The sequence below is a fragment of the Stomoxys calcitrans genome, chromosome 4, assembly GCF_963082655.1.
Source record: "Stomoxys calcitrans chromosome 4, idStoCalc2.1, whole genome shotgun sequence".
NCBI classification, from domain to species: domain Eukaryota; kingdom Metazoa; phylum Arthropoda; class Insecta; order Diptera; family Muscidae; genus Stomoxys; species Stomoxys calcitrans.
The window spans coordinates 138,040,714-138,067,182 of record NC_081555.1 but is presented as its reverse complement, the minus strand read 5'-3'; the positions used below and the strand labels follow the sequence as shown (position 1 = coordinate 138,067,182).

General features: G+C 34.3%; 1 protein-coding gene and 1 long non-coding RNA gene across 3 annotated transcripts in view; one reads left to right on the top strand and one right to left on the bottom strand.

Moving 5' to 3' along the window:
- The first annotated feature begins 6,954 nt into the window (after nt 1-6,954).
- The window catches only part of LOC106086219 (microtubule-associated protein futsch), a 105,779-nt gene continuing 86,264 nt past the window's right edge, over nt 6,955-26,469 (top strand). Inside the window, exon 1 of one of the 2 annotated variants that reach the window (XM_013250796.2) lies at nt 6,955-7,353. The gene's annotated coding sequence lies outside the window, so the exon portion shown is untranslated. Of the gene's footprint in view, nt 7,354-9,518; nt 10,654-26,469 lie in introns of those variants that run through there. The other variant, XM_013250794.2, reaches the window with a different exon arrangement.
- On the bottom strand, nt 9,313-9,684 carry LOC106086222 (uncharacterized). The gene is made up of 2 exons (XR_001221097.2): nt 9,595-9,684; nt 9,313-9,522 (listed from the first exon to the last, which is right to left on the bottom strand). It is a non-coding gene; the product is annotated as an uncharacterized LOC106086222 (long non-coding RNA).

Here is a 26,469-nt window from a genome sequence, read left to right as displayed (position 1 = left end):
AAATTGTCATTTCATTATGGTTTTCTTTTTCGTTTTTCACAGTTTAAAATCCTTTTTTTCGCGATTTTGCACTACAAAAAATATCAATGATAAAATAATAATTCTAATAAAAATTTCCATAAGTAGTGAGGGAGTGTTCTACTGAATGAAATCTGCAAGTTTTTTAAAAATCTTTTACCTAAAAAAGTAATCGGGAAAAGCGAACGTATTACCAGCCTTATGATCGAGCACTTTTTAAAATAGAATTCATGATAATTGGTAGCTACTATAAATGATTACCCTGTGTTGTTTGCAGAATAACAGGGTTGTTAATAACGAACAAACCTAATTTATCTAGCATCCGCTTGGGGGTGCTGTCACCTCAAGGGAAGCACATGTGGACGGACAGCGATGACTTAATTTGGAAATATTGTAACATTATTGAATGCGGTTATATTGCTTGGCATAACTTCGCATGTCATCAACAAAATTTTCGCCCATGAACATTCCATTAAGGAACAGCGGTTAATGTTTTAATTTTTATTTCTTCGTAAAATTGTTTGCCTAAATACGTTATATCTATAACTAACTGTCTGTCAGAATTCGTGTAATGATCGTTCCGCAGTTCATGGATACAAAAAATACCTTCATTTGGAAAAATCCAAATGAGATTCAATGCCGTTTAAATGCTCAGCATACTGTCAAGAGTGCACTCATGTACATTTCATCGTATAATATCTTTTGCCCACACACATTCCGTCCATAACGGTGTTATTAATGAAATGTAATCACCACAAACAGCGGCGGCACAACATGCTCTGGCTGTCCTTCCTACCGCATCTTCAACATTTTAGATCCATCCGACCAAATTTGTCAAAAATATTCCAAACGGCAACACTGCTTGCACACAAGATCTTCTTGCACACAAGATCAAACACAAATATCGCCATTCTCCCATGCACATGCATGTACGCATCATCGCAACATAATAATCTTTTCAACACACTAAGCAGTTGAATTCCGTATTATTTTGTACGATTGTTAAAAAAATCAAGACTTAAAGCCTTGCAACACCAAATTGTGTACGTTATCAGCAAAAGAGAGTGGCAGATTGGCCAAACGAATGGCTAGCAAAGGCATCCAATATGTACAGATACAGTATTTTAATTGCGCCTTTGGGTGCCAGATGTCGTTAGTAGAAATATGCCCACTTCAGTTATATTTATGTTACAAGGAGTGGTCAACAGGTGTCATTGGTCAAATTGGAAACGATGTTTTTTTGCGATTTTTTTAAATTGGATATTTAAACTGTTATTTTGCATCAGTGAGCACTTAAATACATATACTCATGGATTAAATTAATCCGCACATCCACTGGGCTAGGAAATACGTACAGTGGTGCCATCTCAATGAATACCAAGCCATCTATGTATGCGTTAATTTTTATAGGTCTTTGATGTAGTGTACGAGTACATATATATCATTAAAAAGCAAAGGCTTTGAACTCGTATTTGATTTCTTTCCATTATTTTTTTTAACGACAAGTTAGAATAGTAAAACATTTGATGCATATGAGGGTTCGCAATACAATAACATAGAGGATGAAAATAAAAGAGAAATCTTTGTGCTCTTAAAATTTGACACAAATGTCAAGTTTATAGAAGCTATGATTGCCGAAACCCTATATATGTGTATTGCGCCATAGTTTCCTTCACGAGAAAGGAAATAAATAATGCATATTTTGAAAATTCAAATGACGCAAATTGCGGCATATTCTTAGATAATTCTCGTTTATCTATATTCACAAGCGCCACCAACCAGTCTATGTGCGAAGCTCAAATTCTTTTTTTATATATAATTTATCTTTATTTCAATTGCCCCTTTTGTCCGCCAGATGTCGTTAGTAAAAACAGCCCTATCATTCAGTAATATTTTAGTTACAAGTGGTCAACAGTTGTCGTTGGTCAAAATTGAACAAATCTTTTCTAGCGGTTTTCTTAAGTTTGATATAAGTATAATTTTGCATCTGTGAGCTCTTAAATAAATACATCAAACGATTAAATTAATCCGCACATGCATGTGTACTTTTTATACATTATGTGATTCATTGGGGTGGTATCCCCAATGAATACAATGCAAATGAATGCTTTTGCAAATGCCGTATCTTGTTGTATTCTAGGTCTTTGTCTATGGTCAATAAAAAAAGTGCTGCCCAACACTGAAAAAGGGAATTTTTGTTATGGGGCATTATTAGCCATGTACAAAACCTTGCAGTATAACAGTTGCCTTCCCAATATTCACACCATATTCGAAAGTATAGTTTTGGTACAGAGTTATTCACAACTATGTTGTCGTTTTGTGTATCATATAGAAGCTGCATGAAAACAAAATATAATTAAATTGACAGAAAATTTCCTATGACAAATGAAATGTTGAGATTTAATTTAAACGAAATGATGGAAGATATATGGATGAAAAAAGTGAATATTCTTATCAAATTTAATTAAAAATGTTTTCTTACAGCGGTATGCACAAAGCTTAATGTAGATTTGACATAGGTTTACTTGACAGATTTCCTTTATAGACCTATCAAAGGAACCTATTTTAAGACTTCATAAGCTTTGTGAATAAAGGCTTTAGAAAATAAAGTAGAAAATTAAATTTTCTACTTTGGCTTACGCCAAAGTTTCTTTTTTATAGAATATATGGCAAAAACCAGTTTTTCACAGAAAAATAAAAAAAATCAACTAAATTTAATATTCACAGAAATCTTTGAAAAAATTTCCTTTAAACTTGACATGAAAATAGATTTTCGCATAAAAACTATCGAAATTTGATTTTTATAGAAAACTAGTCGAACCGGGCCCGGTCTGCAGCACCTTCTTTAACGTTCTTATACCTTTTATTTGAGCGCTATATTGCAATGGTCGACATATAATTCCTGTTGTTATAGCCACATTGCATGAGGAGGTAGTGATCCTAGTCAAACTCGTAAGGATGAATAAGCTCGTTCCGGTTCATAAGACCTATCGCTGCGGGAACATGATGGCCAGCCGGTGCCGTGCGGCCTCTCACTAACCCTCGGTACCGCTGATTGTCCGCGGCTGCAGCTGCAGCTACTCCGTATACGAAATATTCCACTATCCGCAACCTGTGGACGCGCCCGGTAGCTCTCAGCTGAAATTCTCGTGATAACTACATATGATCACCACACAGATCGGAGCTCAAATTTACAGCGTGTGTGGTGTTCATAGTTATCGCGTGCCGGGATACATACCAATTTGTCTGTTTGGAGGAGTTTTGAGGTTAGGACGACTTCCTGAGAACTTGGATCCATTTTTAATGATCTTACTCTTCAATGCCTTTCATTTGATACCCATATTGTCCCGATAGGTCCACCTTTGATTTTGGGTGGTGTTTTTGTGATAAGGGGGAGGATCCTTCCGATATCAAAAAAATTATATAGCCTGTGTTTCCTTTCAGACCAACCTACACAATCTGTGCAAATTTCCAGGCAATTGGTTTAGTCGTTTTTGAGTCTATACGGGCTAAACAAACAAACTGAGAACCATCGAACACAAATTGATTTTTATATATAAGAAGAAGATTCTATGAAATTTGATTTTCATAGAAAATTCGATAGCATTTGATCTTCATAGTAAATTTTTTAAAAATTCGATTTTCTTAGAAAATATCTAAAAATTTTGCATTTCATATAATAATTTGTCGAAATTTCATTTAAAAAATTTTTGTCATAATTGATTAAAAAAAAAAATCATTAAAATTTCTTTGAAATCAAATTTCAAAAAAAATTTTCTTTGAAAATAAAATATGACAAATTTTTTTAATGAAGTTTTCAAATTAAAATTTTCAAAATTTGATTTTCGTAGAAAATTACGTTAAAATTATCGAAATTATTTTTCAAAAATTTGATTTCCATAGAAAAAATTTCATCGAAATTACAATTACGATTTTCATTAAATTTTTAATCAAAATTCGATTTTGATAGAACAAAATTTGTTTTTCATATAACATTTGGATAAATTTAATTTTCTTAGAATTTGATTTTTATTAAAATTTTCTACAAAATTTGACTTTCATCTAAAATATTGTCGAAATAAGTTTTTCATAGACTTTTTCAAAAAAATCTGATTATAATCGAAAATTTTTGGATTTCATAAAAAATTTCTTCTTTATTTTATTTAACTTAATTTTCATTGAAAAAGTTGGTAAAATATGATTTTGTAGAAAATTAAGTGAAATTTTGATTTTCTGGAAAATTTAGTTCGAAATTCATAAAATGTCAAAAAGTTTTAAATTTTTGTAGACATTTTTTCAAAATGTAATTGCTATAGAAAATTTTATCGCATTTTTAATTTTTGCAGAAAATTACCGAAATTTGATTTCCCTAGAAAATTTTTTCAAAACTTAATTCCCATAGAAAATTTTGTCAAATTTTATTCAGTTTAGTTTATTTATAGAAATGAGCTGAACGGGTGCGCTTCGTTAAACCCAAAATGACTGATGCCAAATGGACCAAGACACAGGGTCATAAATCCTTCTTAGATGCAAATTAATTATTTTGTTAATGGTCTTTGTTCTGATAAAATCATGTCAAAGAGGTGCCACATCGGATACAACATTATAAAAGACTCATAGGTCCTTCTTTGCTAATACATATTTGGGTGCAAAATTTCTACACTACTCTCAAAAATTTTAAAATTGAAGCCCTACACGGGATAGCTGTGAGTACCACACAGGCCGGGACTTTAAGGGCCTATCTGTATGGTGCTCATAGCTGTCACAAAAAGCTTAGTTGCGAGCTACCGTGCGCATTCACAAATTGCGGATAGTGGAATGCTTCATACGGAGTAGCTGCTATGGCAGTCCCGGACAATCAGCTATATTAAGCGGAAAGTCCCAGTGAGAGGCCTGGCGGCAACGGCTTTACATAGATACAAGTACTTATGGTGCTCGATATGACAAGGCGAGTTATTGGCGCCTTTAAATATCCACCATGTTCCCAAAACGTTCGGTACTTTTGTCCGAAACCTATAGGAGCTTCACGAGGATCGCCACCTACACATGCAAATGTGGCTACAACAGCAACAAACATTGAAACTTTATTTAATCCCGATCGGCCTACATGTCTATTTCGGTTTTTTAGGTGAAACTTGGCCCAATTAGTATTATCAGTTTTGTACTCCACTACGAAAGACCATTCATCAGAGTCCCGACCAAGTTTCATGTACTGTTGGAGTTGTTTGGGAGGGTTGGGGTTATTTCAGAAGCGCACACTACTCTCAAAAATAATTTATTTGAATCTCATATCGTACCGATCTGTCCAAATGTACCGTTGGACCCCCAAATAATATTTTGAGATTCATACTCTATTGTTCAAGACATTTCATTGAAGTCCCTGTCGATCCATGTGTTTTTTTGGGAGTCTTGTTAATTGATCCCATATAATAATCTACATATATATATTTATTATGGGATTTTTGAAGATGAGTGGTCTCCAGAATCCAGGGTCAAATTTCTTTGGTTAGATTTGTACTCTACTTTTAAATATCATGTATTTTGACGCCCATATATTCCCAATCGGTTAACATGTCGCATTAGGTGTGTCTTGGGGTGGGGCGTTCCCCCAGCAATTTTTGAATCGATACGGAACAGACAGCAAAGCGCACCACTATTATGTATGTAATTATTTTCTGGTTCGTATCGCAATCAACCCAGTATCGCATATTGCCAAGGAATACTCCTCCTCAATATTGCGTTTTATATGCATTACAATTTCAATAAATAGTGAGTTACTTACCAAGGCAATATCTATGATTTCATATCCGAGCGAAGAAAATTTCTCCAAGCAGTTCTTTCTTGTCCCACTTCTAATCCATTTTTTTTAAACCAAGTATTGCAATATCCGTTGAGTTTGGTATTTGGTTGTTTGTACACAAGCTGATTGGGGTGACCTGTGTCGTGCCAATGTTTAGTAATGATCACAAGGGAGGGTTACCTTCTCTGTGCTTTTTATAAAGCATTTTTCTTTTCGAATGCTTTTGTACCGCCCATATGCTTTCACAGTTACTCTTGCTTCTACTCCATAGTCTCGGTGTGTCGCAGAACTGAGCTTCATCCTTCGAGCAATGATTTTGCTTTTGAAGTTCTTACATAGGTAGGTCAACAAAGAACTATTGGCCAATAGAGATCTCCTCTGTTATGATCTCATACGTTTGACCTCCCGTCTTGTGCACTTGGGATTATGGTATGCTGAAGTTCAAATCATTGGTTATGCATTCTTCTAGCCACAGTTCAAAAACAAGCTGATGTGTGTGCTTTTGTTTTCTCTGTATTACTTACGGTCCTGAATAACTTGGCTGATCCAACGGCCAACGCCGCTCACTCTCATAATATTCTAAGCCGGGATACTGCAACTTTGATCCCATTGCGACTACCAGACCAACATCTAATACCGCCACTAGTTTTTTTTGGAGGTGTCCTCTTGCCACTACAACGGAAACAAGTTATATTGAAAATAATAACACTTGAAAAGATTTTCATCTTCATCTCTACAAAAGCAGGGTTGTGTGAACGTTTGTTATACGATTTTCTACTTTTTCTTCAATCTACTGAATAAATGTTTCTTCCCTCCTTTTGCTCTGAAGTCTTACCGTTACAATACATTTAACTTTTATTAATATTAACTATTAACTTTTATTAATATTAACAATTTTGAATCGATGATAAAAAGCTCCACTTAATTTTTGCAACCTTCTTCCTTGCAATGGATTTATCGTTTGTTTGAATTTCTTCTTCATAACCATATCTAGTGTTAGCGACCCTGTTCTTTTTTGCTTTGTTCCATTGCCGTTTCGTTTTCTCTTTTGAGATTTTTTGGTAAACTAACGGCGTTCACTATGGCTCTGCATAGACTCAGTACTTTTTAATCTGTGAAACAAAACAAATAACGACGCAATAGAGAGCGACCAGAAAAACGGATGTACAAGTGAATTTAAGAACCAAACTTGTGTCAAGCATATAAGTTAATGACTGCAAAAGAAAACAAAACATTTGGTCATTAAAAATCTTTAATACTTGTATGAAATAGGGCTGTAGCAAAAAGTAGTTTTGGTCGTTTCTTTCAGAGAAAATCAAAACAAAAAGAAGTGAAAAATTAGTGTTGCGAAATTTGTGGTATTTTATTAGACTTCTTGTTTTCTATTGAGTAATCGGTATACTAGAATTGGGATAGACAGTGTTGATTCAGTGTTGTCAACTGTAGTATCAACAGCAAAGCGTGAAAAATTCTTCCATAAAATTTCATTTAAAATAGTCCATAGGAAAAAATGATGATAAATTCATTTTCGTAAGGTAAGTGTCAAACTCCATAAAAAAAAAATTGAAATTGTAAATGAAAAATTAATGCTTTTTTTAGGCAAATGCCTTAAAATGGGCAATTAGGCACAATTAATTCCAGAGTAATATAATCAAATGATTATGTTGGTACACAAAATTAGCTGTAAATATGTTTAAGTAAATCAAGATATTTTGATGAAGTTTTTCACAACTAAAATCAGAGTACCCTGCTTGAGCTTGCCCCGAAAATGAAATAAACACAAAATATATATGTATGATTTTTCGGCGGTTACTTTTTTGTTTTAAGAGCGCACAAGCCGATTACTGGCTTAAGGCAAAGAGGCAAATATCGATGAAAAATTCTTAAAAAAGCAAAAAACAATATTTGCTGGTATCTATAGAAATCAAATTATTGCGAAATATCAACGAAAAAGCGTATCTAGTTTATGAATACCAATTTAAATCAAGTTTCTGTTGAAAGCTAATTTTAAATAAATTTCGTACAAAATGAAAATTACTGAAAAAATATTTAGATGAAATCGATACATAATTCCAATATTGACATTATTTTCAACACTTGATAACATAATTTTTCGAGAACATTTTGTATCATCCAATAAATTTTTTCTACGAAAACCAAAGTTAGGCAGAAAATGTGTTTTTGCTTTATAGACCGAATAGATTTAGCGCAAAATATGTTAAATTAAAATATTTTTATATAAATGTGAAAATTCTTTGCAAAAAATGGGTGCAATTAGTTAATTTTTATAGAAATTAAGCTTTTAACATTGTTTCTTTTTTGAAAATTAATGTTCATTTAGTTCCCCCAAATTTACAGCTAAATTCACATCAAAGTTCCCTATTGGCTACTATTTTATAGAAAAATGTTAACCAATACAATAAAAAGCGCTACAATGTCATCTCTTTTCTTTGCTTCCCCAGAGAGTTAGTGAGCTAACAAATGAGCGAGCCACAAACAAATATGTAATAGAATCTCTCTCACTAGGTTGGGGGAAAAATCAGCTGTTTTCTATGTCTCTTGTACGTTTTGGAAGTTTTGTTTACCTTTTTTGTTGTTTGCCACAAATGAAAACAGTTTTGTTTTGAATTTCGTGGAAGTAAGTCGAAAAAAGAATTGGTACTATTTTGTGTGTTGAGTGTGTGAGTGAGTGATTTGATGATTTTTCAACACAAAGAAAACACACACACGCATCAACCAATGTACTATGAGTGAGTGAGTGAGTTAAAGGTGGTGGTGGAGTGCAACAAAACGAAACAGCAGCAGTTGTAGTTATAGCAAATGACCGAACCGACCCGACCCTTTGAAAGGAAAGGAGTAGAAATTCCATGAAATTAAAAACAATGATTCAAACCAGCAAAGGAAAAGAAAACGTTTTAAACTTTTGTGTTCTACTGTGTGTTTGAAATTAAAAAGAAACTCATACGAGGCGAAAATCTTAATTTATTAGATTTCGTAATTCTTGCTCGTTTTCTACAATTTTGTGGTGTAGCAGCACACAACACATAGCCAGCCAGCAATAACACCAACTACACATCATCATCATATATTTTTTCAATATTTCTTTGTTCGTTTCCAAATGACGACGTCGACGTAGACGACGAAGTAAAACGACACACATACATTATTCTTATTCTCGAGAGACGATAAGATTTTTCTTTTTTGAAAAAGTGTTTTTCTCAAATAATTATTAAAAGAATGTAAATGAATTTTTCTAAACTAAATTTTTATACTACACCAATGTGGAGTGAAGCTAGGAGTTTTCCAATCAAAATGAAACGCACTTTGTGAATGTGGAGATGGTGGATCCCAAAGGTCTTAACACACCCCCAGCTAGTTGAAAAAAATCAAAGAAAAGTGGATGAAAAATCACCCATTATCTATTCCCACGCAATCAAAGTTATTAAAGCAATCCGACATCCCTAAAACGGGCAAACAAGAAAATAAAAACAAAATGTGGTGAAAAGTTCTATTGAAAACATTAAAATGAACCAAGGTTTATCTTTTATTTTACAAATAAATTTGAAAAATACACTTATTATTTAACCTTCAGATTAAACCTGTCCATTGCTCTTAATGAAGGTCATTAAAGAGAGCAGCAATATCATCTGACCCCCAGAAGACTTGGAATTTAAATAGCCAAACAACTACACCCAGGAGAAAATCTACAACATTTTTACATATCATCATGGGCAAACAGCAGTAACAAATTTTCGGTTAAAAATCAATCAAATTACCTTCCTGCAGCCATACAGCCATCCATCCGCTGACTCTGCCTCCACCCCCTTAAAACAGGTCAACATCATCCTTTTGAAAAATAAGAAAAAAAAAAACAGGAGTACTTTGTATTCCCTTTTTTCGCCCATAACCAATATGAGTGTGTGTGCGTGAGTGTGCTCCAACATTTACGTCGTTTACTTGCTTTGCTGTTAGCTGCCGCTGCTTCTGCCTGCCTGCCAGCATTCTCTACTCTTCTTTGTTGTGACTTTGACTTTGGCCAAGAACAGAGCAAAATATAACGTCAGCGTCGTGGAATTGTCGGGAATAAGCAAAAGCACAACAGAGCGCAGCCCCATTATCGCAGTCAGCAACAAATCCACTAAAAGCAACAACAGCAAAACATTTCGAATGTAAATAAAAAATAATTGTACAATAACAGAAAATAGCAGAGAGCAAGAAAGAGACTTTAAAAGTGAATGAGAGAGAAAGCAATCTACGAATACAACAATAACAACAAACAAAAGACAACAAAAACTTCTTGCATCGGAAAACAGATGATTTTTGTTATGTTTCTGCAAGTTCCCTCCTAAACCCACCACACAAACAATAGTCGTCAATCATTCTCCCTTATTTGTATACGTGTATATGAGTTGTGTGAATGTATGCTGGTGGGGGTCTTTCGTTCAGTTTCTTCTTTTTGTGATTTGATTGTTGAGCATTGTCGATGTTTGTTTGTTTGCTCCTCTAAACGCCACCTTGTTGTTCTTCATCTATCTACACCTCTGTCCGCTGTGATCAGTTTTATTATTGGCTATTTTTTTCTCTGGACTCTCCTGCGTATCTCCCCACAAGCCTTTCAACATATCTTCCCAATCGGAAGTCTGGCGACAGCTGGTGTTATTATCAAACATAAATACTTACCTACAAAACTTGATTGTTTCTGGATATCATCATCGTTATTTTTTCATTGGATACTTATGTCTTGAGCTCTTAGCTCAGCTGATGGTGGCGACAGTGGTTAATTATAACATCATTGTTCAACATTTACTGCAAAAGTTCCGGAATTCTTATATTTGGTGAGTTTTAACAACATTTTATTTGTTTTTTTTTGGAAAAAGTTTTCATGCATTCTTTATAGGATTTTGGGTTGGTGTACAATTAAATAATTGAATCAATGACTATACGAGTGTCAAAGACAAGTTTAGGACAGTTAGTTAGTTAGACAGTAAAGTACTCGATCCCAGATAGATTCAAATTCTTCAAGATCAATGTAGAGAATCTGTCGGGTCCCAACGCCTTACATGAGTTGGCGCCACGGATGACATTCGTAACTTCGTCCACCGTAAATTGTGGTGGATGTCCATTAGATCGAAGACCACGGATGCGACGAATTGCACAATAAATTAACGTTAACGTCGGTTGCACAATAAATTAACGTTTGAACAACCTGGTGTATCTCTTCGGATATAATCACTTCTACCGGGGTTCGAGATTAACTTAACAGTAGACCACAGCTTGCCAACACCGGTACATAAGTGTTCCAGCTACACATTTTTTTATTCATTCAGAACATGTAACAAAAAGCCCCAAAAAAAACTGGCCCCCTATGTTCGTCCACTATCCGGTTTATTTCCAAATTCAGCTCGCTCGAATTTCCTCTCGACAACTAGCACATTTGAGGGGGTGTCAGTTCACTGAAGCGGTGTCAGTTCCTAGAGGGAACCGTGCTAAACGCTGAACCTTCAATCTACTCTGCCAAAGCTATGTTCTGCTAGTCGTTACCTAGAGGATAATGCCATGAAATGTGATACAAATTAAAGTCTCTAAGAACCAGGCGATTATGGCCAGACAATACGCCTCTAACGTCGTACCCATTAATTGGGATGGAAGAACCAACCCGCAGTATGTATACGTTGTATAGCTTTATTTCGGCAGTACCGCACTTGACTGCTATCCCCATACATTGGATGTAGGGGTCACTAGCGCCAGGAGCAGACGATATGGGTCTATACTGCGCGGAATGGTATATCACGAAGGCCAATCCTTCGATCATTACGTAGAATTATTGCTAGAATAATACATTTCTCGGCACTGACCCGGCAATATTGGGGCTGGGGGCTGCTGTTGCGTATAATATTGCACGAGAGAGGTAGGAGGACTCACATAATCCGACGATGAGGATGTACCGATTACTTCTCACCGACACCGACCGACGATGGAAGCGGTTCAGGCAATCTGAGCAAAGCCAGAGTGTGAGGTTCTTTCCAGTCCCGGCACGGAACATTTATTTTCTGTGTAGGGAGCGTTACACTACTCGCAACTTGTAAACGGATCACACAATTCCAACCTGTACAGTACTCATATTCATCCCTGAGCGGTATGAATCTTCAACAATCCTCTTATAAAAGGATTGCAAGGATTTTTTACAAAAAAATTCCAAAGTGAGGAAATTTTCCCCCGTTGTTATGTCACCTCAAGGTATACACGGCATTACACATATCCACCATAGGATGGGGGTATACTAGTCATTCCGTTTGTAACATCTCGAAATATTGATATGCGACCTCATAAAAAATATATTTGGTTGCCCAAAAAGTAATTGCGGATTTTTAAAAGAAAGTAAATGCATTTTTAATAAAACTTAGAATGAACTTTAATCAAATATACTTTTTTTACACTTTTTTTCTAAAGCAAGCTAAAAGTAACAGCTGATAACTGACAGAAGAAAGAATGCAATTACAGAGTCACAAGCTGCGAAAAAATTTTTCAACGCCGACTATATGAAAAATCCGCAATTACTTTTTGGGCAACCCAATATATATTCTGAATCGTCTCCACATTTTGATTCGGTCTAGCCATGTCCGCCCGTCTGCCCATCTGTCGAAATCACGACAGCGGTCGAAATCGTGAAGCTAACCGCTTGAAAATTTTCACAAATACTTAATATTGATGTCGTTGGGGATTGCAAATGGGTCATATCGGTTCAGATTTAAATATAACTCCCATATAAACTGATCTCCCGATTTTATGTCTTGAGCCCCTGGAAGCCGCAATTTTCATCCGATTTGGCTGAAATTTTGCATGTGGTGTTCTGTTAAAACTTCCAATAACTGTATCAAGTACGGTCCAAATCTGTGTATAACCTGTGGTAGCTCCTATATAAACCGATCTCCCGATTTGACTTCTTGAGCCCTTGGAAACCACAAATTTGTCTGATTTGGCTAGATATGCACTTGGTGTTCTCTTAAGACTTCCAACAACTGTGTCAAATTCGGTCCAAATCGGTCAATAGCCTGATATTGCTCCCATATAAACCGATTTCCCAGTTTTACTTCTTGAGCCCTTACTAGCCGCAATTTTTGTCTGGTGTTCTGTGACGACTTCCAACAACTGTGCCCAGTACGGTCCAAATCAGTCCATAACTTCATATAGCTCTCATATAAACCGGTTCTCGATTATCCTTGTTCGATTCCTAGAAGCTTTAATTTTTGCAGGTTTGAGAGAAGTTTGGTATGTATTGGGTTGCCCAAAAAGTAATTGCGGATTTTTTAAAAGAAAGTAAATGCATTTGTAATAAAACTTTACACTTTACACTTTTTTTCTAAAGCAAGCTAAAAGTAACAGCTGATAACTGACAGAAGAAAGAATGCAATTACAGAGTCACAAGCTGTGAAAAAATTTGTCAACGCCGACTATATGAAAAATCCGCAATTACTTTTTGGGTAACCCAATAGAATAAAATTATGCCCTACAACTAAATTTAGTTTGTATAAATTTTTAGCAGATTCCATGGTGATGGGTTCCAAAGATTCGGCCCGACCAAACTTGTTTTTTGTATTATTTTTTATTTTTTTACTATGTATTTATAGTGTAATTGTATTTGTAGTTCTACATTGCCCCAGGTGAGAAGTACAAGTTTTGTTATTGTTTGTCTACATCGAACCACTAAAGGGGCTTCTCACCTTCTCAAACACAAACAGCTGTCCGATAAAATTTTTTCTTTTGAACTAAACGACTTCTTTTGTGTTTTTTTTTTGTGCTTGGCTAGATAGATAACTCTATTTATCTGGTAAAACTAGTTTGTATTCTACAATAACAACAAAACAAATTGTCCAAAAATTATTTACAATTATAAGTAAAGATTTCTATCAACGATAAAATTGATGACTTGAGACTTGATTAACTTCTAAGACAGACAAATATATTCACATACATGTTCGTATATGGCAAAAATAATCAGTCGACGCCCTCTTATTACCTACCTTTTTTTCTCAAAATGCAAAGTCTAGAAAAAAATGAAAGAAACAAAAAAGACTCTACGGCAGAATAATGCAAAGTAATGATGTACGTGAGTTTTTTTTGTTTTTAGATTTTCTGCTAGACAATCATTTTTTTGTTTCGTTTCGTTGTTGTTTTTGCTCTTCTTATTTCTAGTCTCTGATTAAGTAGTAAGCTTTGCTATATTTAAAAAAAAGAAACGAGCACCAGGCAGCTATTAAATAAAATTTCGAATCGAAATCTTTTCAAAAGCAGACTTAGCAACAAACAGTAGACTGACCAACCCTCAGAACTCACGAGCAAAACAAAACCAGATTTATTTGTTACAGAAGCGCGCTACCATTCTGGGATGATGGTGATGTTGGTGTCGTCTACGTTTATTTTTCATTCTCACCTTTTTTGGATTCAGACGGACGCGTCGAATTAATTTCATGCACGAAAAGGAACCACTATCGTATAAACAATTAAATCGAGTTTTAAAATTCATAAAATTTCCTGGCGTTTAGCTACCTTGTCTCTACAGGAGCGACAATTCTCTAATTGGCCATTTATGGCCCATTGATGAGGTGATTATTTATTTGGTTAATTTTTGAAAGTTGTTTTTATGGCCAGCCAGCCAGCAAGCAAATAATAGATGCAAATAAATTGTTGAAAATTTATTTCAAACCAGAAAGTGTGAAAAAGTCAATCTGATGTGTTTTTTATGGAAAAATAACGGGATATATTAGTCGATGTCATTCCGATTTAGTGATGTCCTATCGGTAATATTGCCGAACGTGGGCGATTTACACCTTCTAGCCATTCAAAACGGCCGGACTGCACAGAATCATCTTGACGATGGTACAGGAGTCTCTTGGAGTTACTCTGCCATGGCTGGAAAGGACTTTTAGGGCGAGCCAGGCATTGTCCTTCAAACCGAGGTCAGGGCGGAATTTTTCCCCTAGGCAGACAACAAAAAAACCAAAGCCCCTCAGCATATCATCGGTTTTGCTCCAAACACCGGAAGGACTGATAGATCTGAAGGAAGGGAGAAACTGAGAACTTCAATGTTCCAAATGAAAGTTTGCCCATGAATATTCCATTAAGGAATAGGGGCAAAATTCTCACATAACAATGAGCGCTGCTCCTTTATATAGCCGATTCCGATCGGCATGCGGCTGTGCGACGCCTCTTTGGGTAGAATTTTTTACATGACATAGTACCTTAACACCTTCTCTGAGGATGGCACAATCCGCATCGTTTGGGTGCCGGGCCATAACGGATTAGGGCGGAATGAAAGGGCAGACGATTTGGCAGTGAGGGCCAGAGGACTGCCGTCAATTATCTTGATTAGCCCGAAGCCTTTCGGGTCGACGCAGTCCGAGTTATGGGCGTGGGTTACGAACGCTAGGTGTAACATTGTGGAACAGCGAAACAGTCGGTAGGACGGCGAAAATCTTGTGGGGTAATCCGGATCGTGAGAGGACGAGGCTATTATTGAAAGGAAGTAAGAAGGTGAGTATAGTTTTTGGTATCATAAGGGGCACTTATGCAAATCGGTGCGGCAAGTGATAGCATGTGTTGGGCATATGGGGAAGGTGATTGGAGCCATTGTCCGGCTATCGCGGCTAATAGACACCGGTACTTAGATGGGGACACAATTCCAGACATGAACCAACTTAGGGAAGTGGTATGGTACAATTAAGGATTTTGTAAGTAGCACGGAATTCCTTAAACATAAACTTTAATTTTCTTGTTCGAGGTTACTTTTTAGTTTTTAGAGTGCACAACAAGTCGATTACTGGCTTAGGTGTATGTCCATAGTGGCATGGGGCGGATTTAATATCCGCACGCTTTTAACAACCTATCCTAACCTCACAAATGTTGCCAGCATTAGGAGGGTATAAACACCGCTGAAAATTTCTTCTGATGTTCTCGCCAGGTTTCGAATCTAGGCGTTTAGCGTCATAGGCGGATATGCCAACCCCTGCGCTACGGTGGCGTCCGAATCAATGGTTCACATCGTGCATAGCCTAAGGGTAGGTCGGTGCAGACAGCCCTCTACAAGTGGCACGAGAAGTCAAGACGACTCTCTGATAAAAGGAGTATGCGATGGCGGCCTTCTTAGATATTTAGTGTGTAACGTGGAGATAATGTGGATAGTCGCCGCCATGGACAGAAACGGGGTCCGGTCGAGTAGCTTCCGGTAGATGGATTTTATCCACATGACAGTATTATCAACACAGAAGAAGGGCAGAGTGATCCTATAATGAAGCCTTAACCCAGAAGCCTTTGTCGCAGATATTCTGGATATTCAACAGAACCAAGCAGACGAAAGATAGAAAACAGACACTACTGCAACAACAACGCAGACATAGGAGATGGTAAGGCCAGAAGGCGGGTGATAAGGGAAAGCCTCAGGGAGGGGTATTCTCGCCAATGTTCTAGACTCTACTGATAAACGATATCAAACAACATGATATAGAGTTTGATCCGAAATAGGATTTTTCGGGATTCGCTTTTCTGGGAGAGAGGAATGGGTGGCGCATGTTGTGTTTGAAGAGAGTGAGATCTCGATCTTTACAGATGCAGCCAGGATCTGGACTTCGAGACATTCAACATTAATATGTCGGTGAGACTGCGACGAGTGTACGGTCTTTCAGGTCAGATGCGGTCTTTCTTTCAAATTCTAGTAGGTGATTGGCCTAATCTCAGAATTTATTTGGCCACAGTGTCGGTTCTCAATGTCTTGGGTTCGAGGACATTGATTTTGAAGAGTGTGGCGGAATATTTGGATACCCTGAATAAACTCCAGGCTCATAAAGGTATTCCGAAAAACGGGAGGGTGGACGTATATGCAATGGGGGCTTCTCTAATGGGAGCGAACCAGTCGCCGGATCTGCAAACATGCCACTTGTCGAACTACTAAACATTGAGTCGGGCGGTTATTCTTGCATACCGAACTGCCATGACACTCTGGCCTATCATCGACCTGAGGAGGACGAAGCATCTGCTGGCCTTTGATAAGAGGTTTTTGTTGTTGTTGTAGCAATGTGTTGTACACTTGGGCGGCAGCCTTTGCCCATGAAGGACTTTATCGCGTCAATCCGGTACGTACAACCGCCTGCCATGGGCTTGTTTGATAAGAGGTCGCTGAGTACAATTACGCCCGTTATAATCGGACAATGTGCGATAGTTCATATGGGGATCTCGAATAATGATTACTGCGGAAGTTGCCTTGATGCTGATGAGGGGACGATTAAACATATGCTTTGCCCATGTGCGGATCTGCAGAGGCACAGGGTTTCAATACTAGGGAGGCGGTTTTAAACCAATTTCGACAATCTTGCAGATATGTCTGTGGGAAGTTTTTTAAGTTAAGTAGATAAGAGGGTGGGACCGATGGAACTCCCTACACATGCGTGGGGGACCAGGATCACTGGTTCACATTCACAGTATACGTTCAGACGAGCGTGTACCAACACTCCAGGAATACACATGCATGTGGGGCGCCGGATAGGCGTTTATCCCCACCCCCTCCTCTCCATTTTTGCAATTTTAGTTTCTTTTTGAGCTTCACACATTTCACACTTTTTCTTTACCTTTTCACCAAACTTCTTTTTTTTTTCTTACTAGGGTATCACCGTTGGCCAGACTAGCTTTCGAGTGAACTCACCGTTCATGGTGGGATGGATACCCATTCTACCTAAACTTATGCCTAAACCTTGTGAATATCCTTGTAAGTGTCAGTCTGCATAACTTTTGTTGCACATAGTAGATAAGTTCGAAGATGAGCTATATCGGGGTATATCTTGATATACTCCATATATAGACTGATTCCCCGAATTAAGTTTCCTAGCGTTTCCTACTCATTGATAATTACGCCCTGCGCGCTTGAGAAAGTTGATCTTTCAAATTGTTCACTATTCTCGTAATTATTCACCATTCTAGTTGCGCGGAGGCGACCATTGCGCAGAGGTTTGCTTGTCCGCCGATTACCATGATTGCCAGAGTGCGAATCCTGCCGAGACTATCAAAAACATTTTTCAGCTGTGGTTTTCCCCTCCTAATGTGGGTTACTATGCCATGTAAAAACTTCTCTCTAAAGAGGTGTCGCACAGCGGCATGCCGTTCGAACTCGGCTATAAAGAGGAGGCCCCTTATCATTGATATGTGAGAAGTTTGCCTTGTTGCTTAGTAGAATGTTCATGGGCAAATTTTGCAATTTACTTGCGAGTAGTAGCAGTAGGCGCTGCTGTATAATTGAGGCTACATATCTCTGGCGCTTTGAGTTTTATTTGTTTGTTTCTCGATGCCATTTTTTAGGCAAGAAAGGGTAGCAGAATCCTATATTGATTTCATATCATTTTAAAAATTGTTTGGCTTAGGATGATTTAAAAATTTGCATTCTCAAATCATTTTATTTAAACTCTCTTTCGGCAACCATTTCACATATTTTTTTACGGATTTTGTCTTTATTTTCATTCTGAATATGAAAGACCAACGACCAGTCAGTCATTCTTTTCATAACTAATTTTTTTTATTTAGCTTTTTTGTATTAGTCTCGTTAGGTTTTTGTAGTTGGTTTTGGTGATGGCCACAAAACAATGGAATTTAATTTAATTCTCTTTTGTGCTACATCCTACATCATCCCGTAACGTAAGGTAGGGAATATGAGAAAACCTGATGAGATTAGTCATTTCTGTTTTTGCTTCATGTACATTTGTTGGCTAGCGAATCATTCGATTCATGCAGGTGGGTTTGGGATTTCTTGTGTTTTCACTCTCGATTCATATAGATGTATGTACCCATATATCTACCTGCACATTAACAGGCGGATGGTTAGTTTAGTTCGGTTTTTTCTTAATTTACAAGTGAAATATTGTCAAAAATATAAATTATACATATAAGCAGTATTTATGTATGGTACTTATTTCGACATTTGTTCAATACCATAACAAAAATTACAATTTTATTATTTCCTCCTACAAAAATGCACGAGGAGCAACAAATACAACCCGATGTAGGTATTGTTAGTTTATTCTTCGCTAAAAGAAAAGTCAATGCTCGATTATACTACAAAGTTTAATGGTATAGTATATAAAGTTGCTACAACAAATTGGTGTGAAGTAAATATGAATAATTGACTATTATTATTTTTGTTGTTACGTTTTTTGCTTTAGTACAAATAATAATTTGTGTTTGTTGATTTCGTTTTATGATAAACACTTGCTGACAAAAGCAACTCAGTAAACTAAATTGCAGTAGAAGAATGAGAAGAGCAAGAGCAGATGCAAAAGTATTTGAAGGAATGTTAGCTTCAGAGTTGCCAATTTCAAAGCTAAATATCTACGAAAATATGGCAGATATGGGAGAACAGATTTCTGAAAATAGAATTAATAATAATTAACAATGAAATATATTATAGAATTAAATTTTTTACAAAAAATTTCTAACTATAGAACTAAATTTTTAAAAAGTTTTTGAAAATTTCTCTATAAAATTAAAATTTTGTCGAAATTTTGTATAGAAACAAAACTTTGACCAAATGTTCTATACAAATATAATGTTGACAAAATTTTCTATAGAAGTAAAATTTTGATCATATTTTCTTAACAAATATAATTTGGCGAAATTCTTCTATACAAATTAAACTTTGACAAAATTTTCTATTAATATAAAATTATTATAAATTTACTACAGAAGTAATATTTTGACATTATTTTATAGAATTAAAAAAAAAATTTAAAAATTTTCAATTTTGAATATTTTTCAATATGCAAGAAAAAAAATCTTTAGAAAAAAGAAAAAAAAAATTCTAAGAAAAATTTTGGTAGTTATAAAAATATACCAAGAAAGCCTAAAAGCAAGCTTTAATGCTCTGAGCGGTTTGTAGTTTAACTTCTTCTATCCAAATAACAAACAATTTTAGTGTGGTGAATTTCTTTTTGTTAGTGGTGAATTTCGAAAATATAAAAAAAGCATATGTAGGTGAATATTTTCCAAAAATTAAAGCAATTTACCATTTCTAACTATATGTTGTAGTTAAAATTTAATATCGGTTAGATGAGATCCAGAGATGACCGGTCGGAAATGACCAATTATGCCAAGAACGCCTTAAAACAAGCTTTAATGCCCAGAACAGTTTTAGTTTAACTTCTTCTATTCAAATAAGCAAAAATTTTAGTGTGACAAATCTAAAGCTATTTTACCCTGATAATAGCTATCATTCTAGATATGTATATAGAACATGTTATGCTGAATTTCAACTAGTTTTACTTTTTTATGAATTAATTTAATGTCATTGTTTTGTATGTATATGTGTATTCTATTTTCTTTTTTTTCGTATAGAATCTCCATATTGAAAAGAATTCCCAGTTCAATTTAATGTTGAAACATAATTCAAACTCAAATTTCCATTTTTGCGCAACTTCATAATGGTTTTTTATTATGATTTTATATGTAAATAGAACAAAAATTACTTATGGGAGTTGTTGTTTTCGCACATTTAAATACACACTTTGAGATAGGCATTTGTTTATCGCTTAAATATTCCCAAACAAAGTATGTTCCTTAGAAATTCTGGTTATGTTCCCTTGAACCCGGCAGCCATTAGTCTTTTAATGTACCTAAGTGGAGATTGAAAATTGTCATTTTCCATCTTTGCTCGTTCGAGCTGCACAAGATGTTGACTGCTTTTTGGTCAGTCAAAACAAAAAAGGAAAAAATATTGTTTGTGGGAAAGTGTGGTTAACACACACAATTGCAATTATGTTTAAGCATATGGCCTTGCTTGGGGTTATTTTCTTGTGTACGTGCACAGTAATGCAATAATAAAAGTGTGAGTATTTTACCCATCACTGGTCTATATGCTAAAAAATTCAACCATTCTCTCTAGTAGGATAGACCCAAAAGATAATAATTATTGGTCCGGCAAACGAATAATCGTTTGCGGGTATCGAAAAGCTTTTGTCATTAAAGGTTTTTTGATTTTACAGCAAAAGAAAGGGACATTTGCAACAGATGAAGTTGCTCAAGGGTTTACAATAAACAAAGTTAGTTACATTCAATTATGGCTGAAGTTAGATATGTTGAAGCGAAACGTTTCATAGTTACAATAAAAGAAAAACTTCTAATTAAAAGTATTCTGTTTCTCGTAAAAATGTCTCAAACGTTTTATTTTTTGCGTGTAGAAATTTTTTATAGAAATAAAACTTTGACACAATTGCTTAAGAAATACAATTTTAATTTTTTTTAATAGAAATAAACTGAGAAAATGAGAATAAATTGAGAAAAATTTCTTTAAAATAAAAATTTTAGAAAAGTATAGGTGTTTAGAAATAATCCTTTAACAAAAATTTTCTATATAACAAAGGTGTCTATTAAAATAATGTTAGATGATTTTTTTTAGAATTTGAACTTCAATAAAAATAAGTTTTCAACAAATTTAGTGGTGAAAAATAATTTTGATTGATTTCTAAGCAAATATTTTATGTACTAAAATATGACTGCAACGGCAACCCTCTTAAGTTTCTGCTAGTTGCTTCCATTATATTCCCAAATTTCTTTTGCAACAATTTCATGAATAATTGTTTGGTTTATTTTTGTACGAGTTTCCCTATTGCATTTTGATTCTTTGATGTCCTTTTCAATGAATATTCATGTCCATTGTTATGAATTGGACACGGTGTGAGCTACAGAGAAAGAGAGAGAGCAATATTCAATTCCTGCGCAAATGTCATTGGAAAGCTGTGATGCTCTCAATCGCATACTATCATTTATTACTCTCACATTCTCTTTAGATGAGGGGTTGCTTGAAGGCTCTTTACTAAGAATTTACATATTTAAGTTATGAATTTTTAATACATACTATTGCAATTTTTATTTTTAGATATTATTAAATATATACCTACTCGTATTATTACTTTACGATTCCATGCAGTTTGGTTTTTTATGACTTCTGCTCTACTTTAAAGAATAACCACCTTTTGTTTTTTTAGTATTTAGTTTTTTTTTTTTCTTTTTCTTGTTGTGTTTTTTTATTATTAATTTTCTGTTTGTTTTTAACTTTCCTTAAGTGCAATTTTGTTTTGGACTCTTTATTTTATGCCTGCCTTCTACATTGGCTATATGCATATGATTCTTTTGCCATTGCTACTTGTTGTTCTTGATGGTTTTGTTGTTCGGACACTCTGACCGACCCACTGACAGACAGCCAGTCGGTGGTTGTCTGACTCTTTCCATTCACAATTCAAATGAATTTCTTTGTTCTCTATGCGGTGAAGTAGCAAAGAAACCCGCCGCATTCGGTGGGTACATTAATTTGTGTGTGCGTTTGAGTATGTGCTCACCTCTCTTCTATATATAATTATTATTGTTTTTTTTTTCTCCTTCTCCTCATATTTACATACATCATTTGTTGACGCAACGAACAATAGTAATTTTCACTGCATTTAATCTTTGAGGAGTTTTTGTTTTTGTGTTTTACCATTTGGGCTTATTGGTAGCTTTTTGGGGTAAATTGTTGCTGGCAGCAGCAGCAAGGGCTGTTATTGAGTTATTTGTAGATATGACAGAGAATTAATTGAGTTAAGGGGTTATAACATGATTGTATTTCTGAATAGTGAACGACATGAGGGGAATTTTATTACTTTGAAAGAAAACAAAGAACGAAATGTTAAGATAAAAAATTAAAAAAAAAAAATTAAAAGACTAAAGTAAATAATAAATACTTTTATAGATAGATAGGGTAAGTGCTCCTAAGTTCGACATGTACCCAAAGTCGCCACTTTTGTTTTTTAAAACTCAAATTACTAAGAATATGTAAAACTTTATATAATATATAAAACTTTAAAAAAGTGGTCAATAAACGTCAACAATATTCTCGGCTCTCCTTGTAAGCAAAAAAATATTTGAGCTGAGCTTCAGACTACGTCAGAATTTCGCATTGAGTGAGAGGGCATCCATCAACAATTGTGAAAGTGCCTGTTCTTAAGAAAAAAATTAGTGGAGGTATCGATTTTTAAATTCAGAAGGCGTAGAGAAATTTAAATTTTGAATCCAGAATAATATTTAATGAAAGCAAATATCGCATTTGTTCTTTGAATGACTTTTTCAAATGGAAATACACCTGTCATAGAAAGCACCGCCTCCAAAATTTCAGGCAAATCGAGTAATAATTGCGCCCTCCAGAGGCTCTATATCGATATACCGATTAAGACCATACTGGGAACAGTGGTCGGAAGACATACCAAGACAACATATGTAAAATTTCAACCATATTAGATAAGAATTGCGTTCTCTAGAAGCCCAAGAAGTCTGATCAGGAAATCGGTATAAATGGCGGCTATATCAGCATATGGACTGATTTAGACTATACCATTCTTGACACAGTTGTTGGAAGTCAAAATTAAACTTTTCATGCAAAATTTCGACCAATTCAGATAAGAATTGCGACCTCTAGAAGCTCAATAAATCTATTCGGGAGATCGGTTAATATGGCGGATATATCAGTTTATAGACTGATTTAGATATATATATATATATATATATACTTTTCACAGTTATTAGGAGTTATACCAGAACACTTCGTGCAAAATTTCAGCCAAATCGGATAAGTATTGCGCCCTCTAGAAGCTCAAGAAGAGATCGGTTTATGGCGGGAATATGATGGCCTAGTAACTGGCCTTGTCATATCGAGTATTATATACACTCAGTATTTATGCAAGAGCCGCTGCCACCCGGCCTCTCAATAAGACTCTCGGCTCGATACCGCTGATTGTCCACGACTGCAATTGCAGCTACTCCGTATGGAGCATTCCACTATCCGCAATCCGCAGCTAAGCTTCTCGTAATAACGATGAACACCACACAGATAGGAGCTCAAAGGTCCAGCCTGTGTGGTGCTCGTCGTTACCCGTGTCGGGTTAGGAATAAGGATAAGAGATTTTTTTCATAAAATTGAAAATTTTAAGATATAAAATAATTTTAAATTTTTTATAATAACATCTACAACAAAACAATATTTTGAATTTAAAAAACTAAATTTCAATTGAACGAGAGGAAAATAAAGGAAATTCTTAGAGCCAACGACTTCCCCATTTGGACAATTAATACACTATTAAGCAAAGCTAGGGAAGGTCTTGGGAAAATCAGTGACGAAAAGCAGAATACAGAAGGAAAACTTTTCAAATCGCTGACATACATACAAGGATTCTCCGAAAGATTTGGCAAATCGCGTAGAGAACAAGTAGAACTGTGAATGAATTATTCAACAAGACAAAATGTAAAATTAAAAATGAGGAAGAATCAAACATGGTATATAAAATTAAATGTAATGGCGACAAGTTCAATATATGCTCGATGGCATATATTGGCACTACCATAACGAAATTAAAAACTAGGTTATCTGCACATAAATCTGACCAAAAAGCCAAGGATAAACCAATCGAGCAAAAAACTGCTTAACAGCACCATGTGCATTGACTGTTCATAAGCCAAACTTGTTTAAATCCATCTAGCTTTGAAAATGGTAGGCGGAGTCTACCGAAATATTGGAAAAAATAAAAGAAAAACATTAAATATTTGTGTTTCAATGGACCTATAGCCAGCCGATACAATGCAACAAAATTTAAGAAATTTTAAAATCTTCTAACCAAAGACGAAACAAAAATTGGTTTCGTTTTCCATTTGCATCTCCGATCATTGAGCTCGTCTCGAAATAGGAACAAACAAAAATTGTAAAATTTAATAATCTTCGCCCTAACAGCCAAAAAAAACTTGAAAAATGAAAAATTCGGCAGAGCTTTGCCAGGATTCGAACCTGGGCACACGGAACAACAGCGAAAGCTATTGCCGTTGTTTTAGCGTTCGAAGCCATCAATACCACTTCCAACAGATGCACAAAATCATGTGTAGTACGGAAGAAGTGTAATTTGTCACAGACAGAATGTCTTCAATTACACAAAAATACATGCATTGGGAAAAGTTCAGCTTATAAGCAAGGTTGTCGAGCTTCGTTAATGTGGTAATTGCATCATAGATGCGTTTTCGCATTAATACGATTCAAATACAACATACCAAATATGGTTGAACAACACCTAATATGGTTGAAAAGTCTTCTAACCAAAGACGAAACGCGTCCCATAGTGGTTGGTGTGTGTTGCTATCTTTGGCTTTCCTTTTCCATTTGCATCTCCGATCATTAAGCTCGTCTCCAAAGAGAAACAAACAAAAAATGTATTTCTATAAGAAATTTTGTCAAAATTTTATTTCTATAGAAAATTTTGTCAAAATTTTATTTCTATAGAAAATTTTGTCAAAATTTTATTTCTATAGAAAATTTTGTCAAAATTTTATTTCTATAGAAAATTTTGTCAAAATTTTATTTCTATAGAAAATTTTGTCAAAATTTTATTTCTATAGAAAATTTTTTTCAAAATTTTATTTCTATAGAAAATTTTGTCAAAATTTTATTTCTATAGAAAATTTTGTCAAAATTTTATTTCTATAGAAAATTTTGTCAAAATTTTATTTCTATAGAAAATTTTGTCAAAATTTTATTTCTATAGAAAATTTTGTCAAAATTTTATTTCTATAGAAAATTTTGTCAAAATTTTATTTCTATAGAAAATTTTGTCAAAATTTTATTTCTATAGAAAATTTTGTCAAAATTTTATTTCTATAGAAAATTTTGTCAAAATTTTATTTCTATAGAAAATTTTGTCAAAATTTTATTTCTATAGAAAATTTTGTCAAAATTTTATTTCTATAGAAAATTTTGTCAAAATTTTATTTCTATAGAAAATTTTGTCAAAATTTTATTTCTATAGAAAATTTTGTCAAAATTTTATTTCTATAGAAAATTTTGTCAAAATTTTATTTCTATAGAAAATTTTGTCAAAATTTTATTTCTATATAGAAAATTTTGTCAAAATTTTATTTCTATATAGAAAATTTTGTCAAAATTTTATTTCTATAGAAAATTTTGTCAAAATTTTATTTCTATAGAAAATTTTGTCAAAATTTTATTTCTATAGAAAATTTTGTCAAAATTTTATTTCTATAGAAAATTTTGTCAAAATTTTATTTCTATAGAAAATTTTGTCAAAATTTTATTTCTATAGAAAATTTTGTCAAAATTTTATTTCCATAGAAAATTTTGTCAAAATTTTATTTCTATAGAAAATTTTGTCAAAATTTTATTTCTATAGAAAATTTTGTCAAAATTTTATTTCTATAGAAAATTTTGTCAAAATTTTATTTCTATAGAAAATTTTGTCAAAATTTTATTTCTATAGAAAATTTTGTCAAAATTTTATTTCTATAGAAAATTTTGTCAAAATTTTATTTCTATAGAAAATTTTGTCAAAATTTTATTTCTATAGAAAATTTTGTCAAAATTTTATTTCTATAGAAAATTTTGTCAAAATTTTATTTCTATAGAAAATTTTGTCAAAATTTTATTTCTATAGAAAATTTTGTCAAAATTTTATTTCTATAGAAAATTTTGTCAAAATTTTATTTCTATAGAAAATTTTGTCAAAATTTTATTTCTATAGAAAATTTTGTCAAAATTTTATTTCTATAGAAAATTTTGTCAAAATTTTATTTCTATAGAAAATTTTGTCAAAATT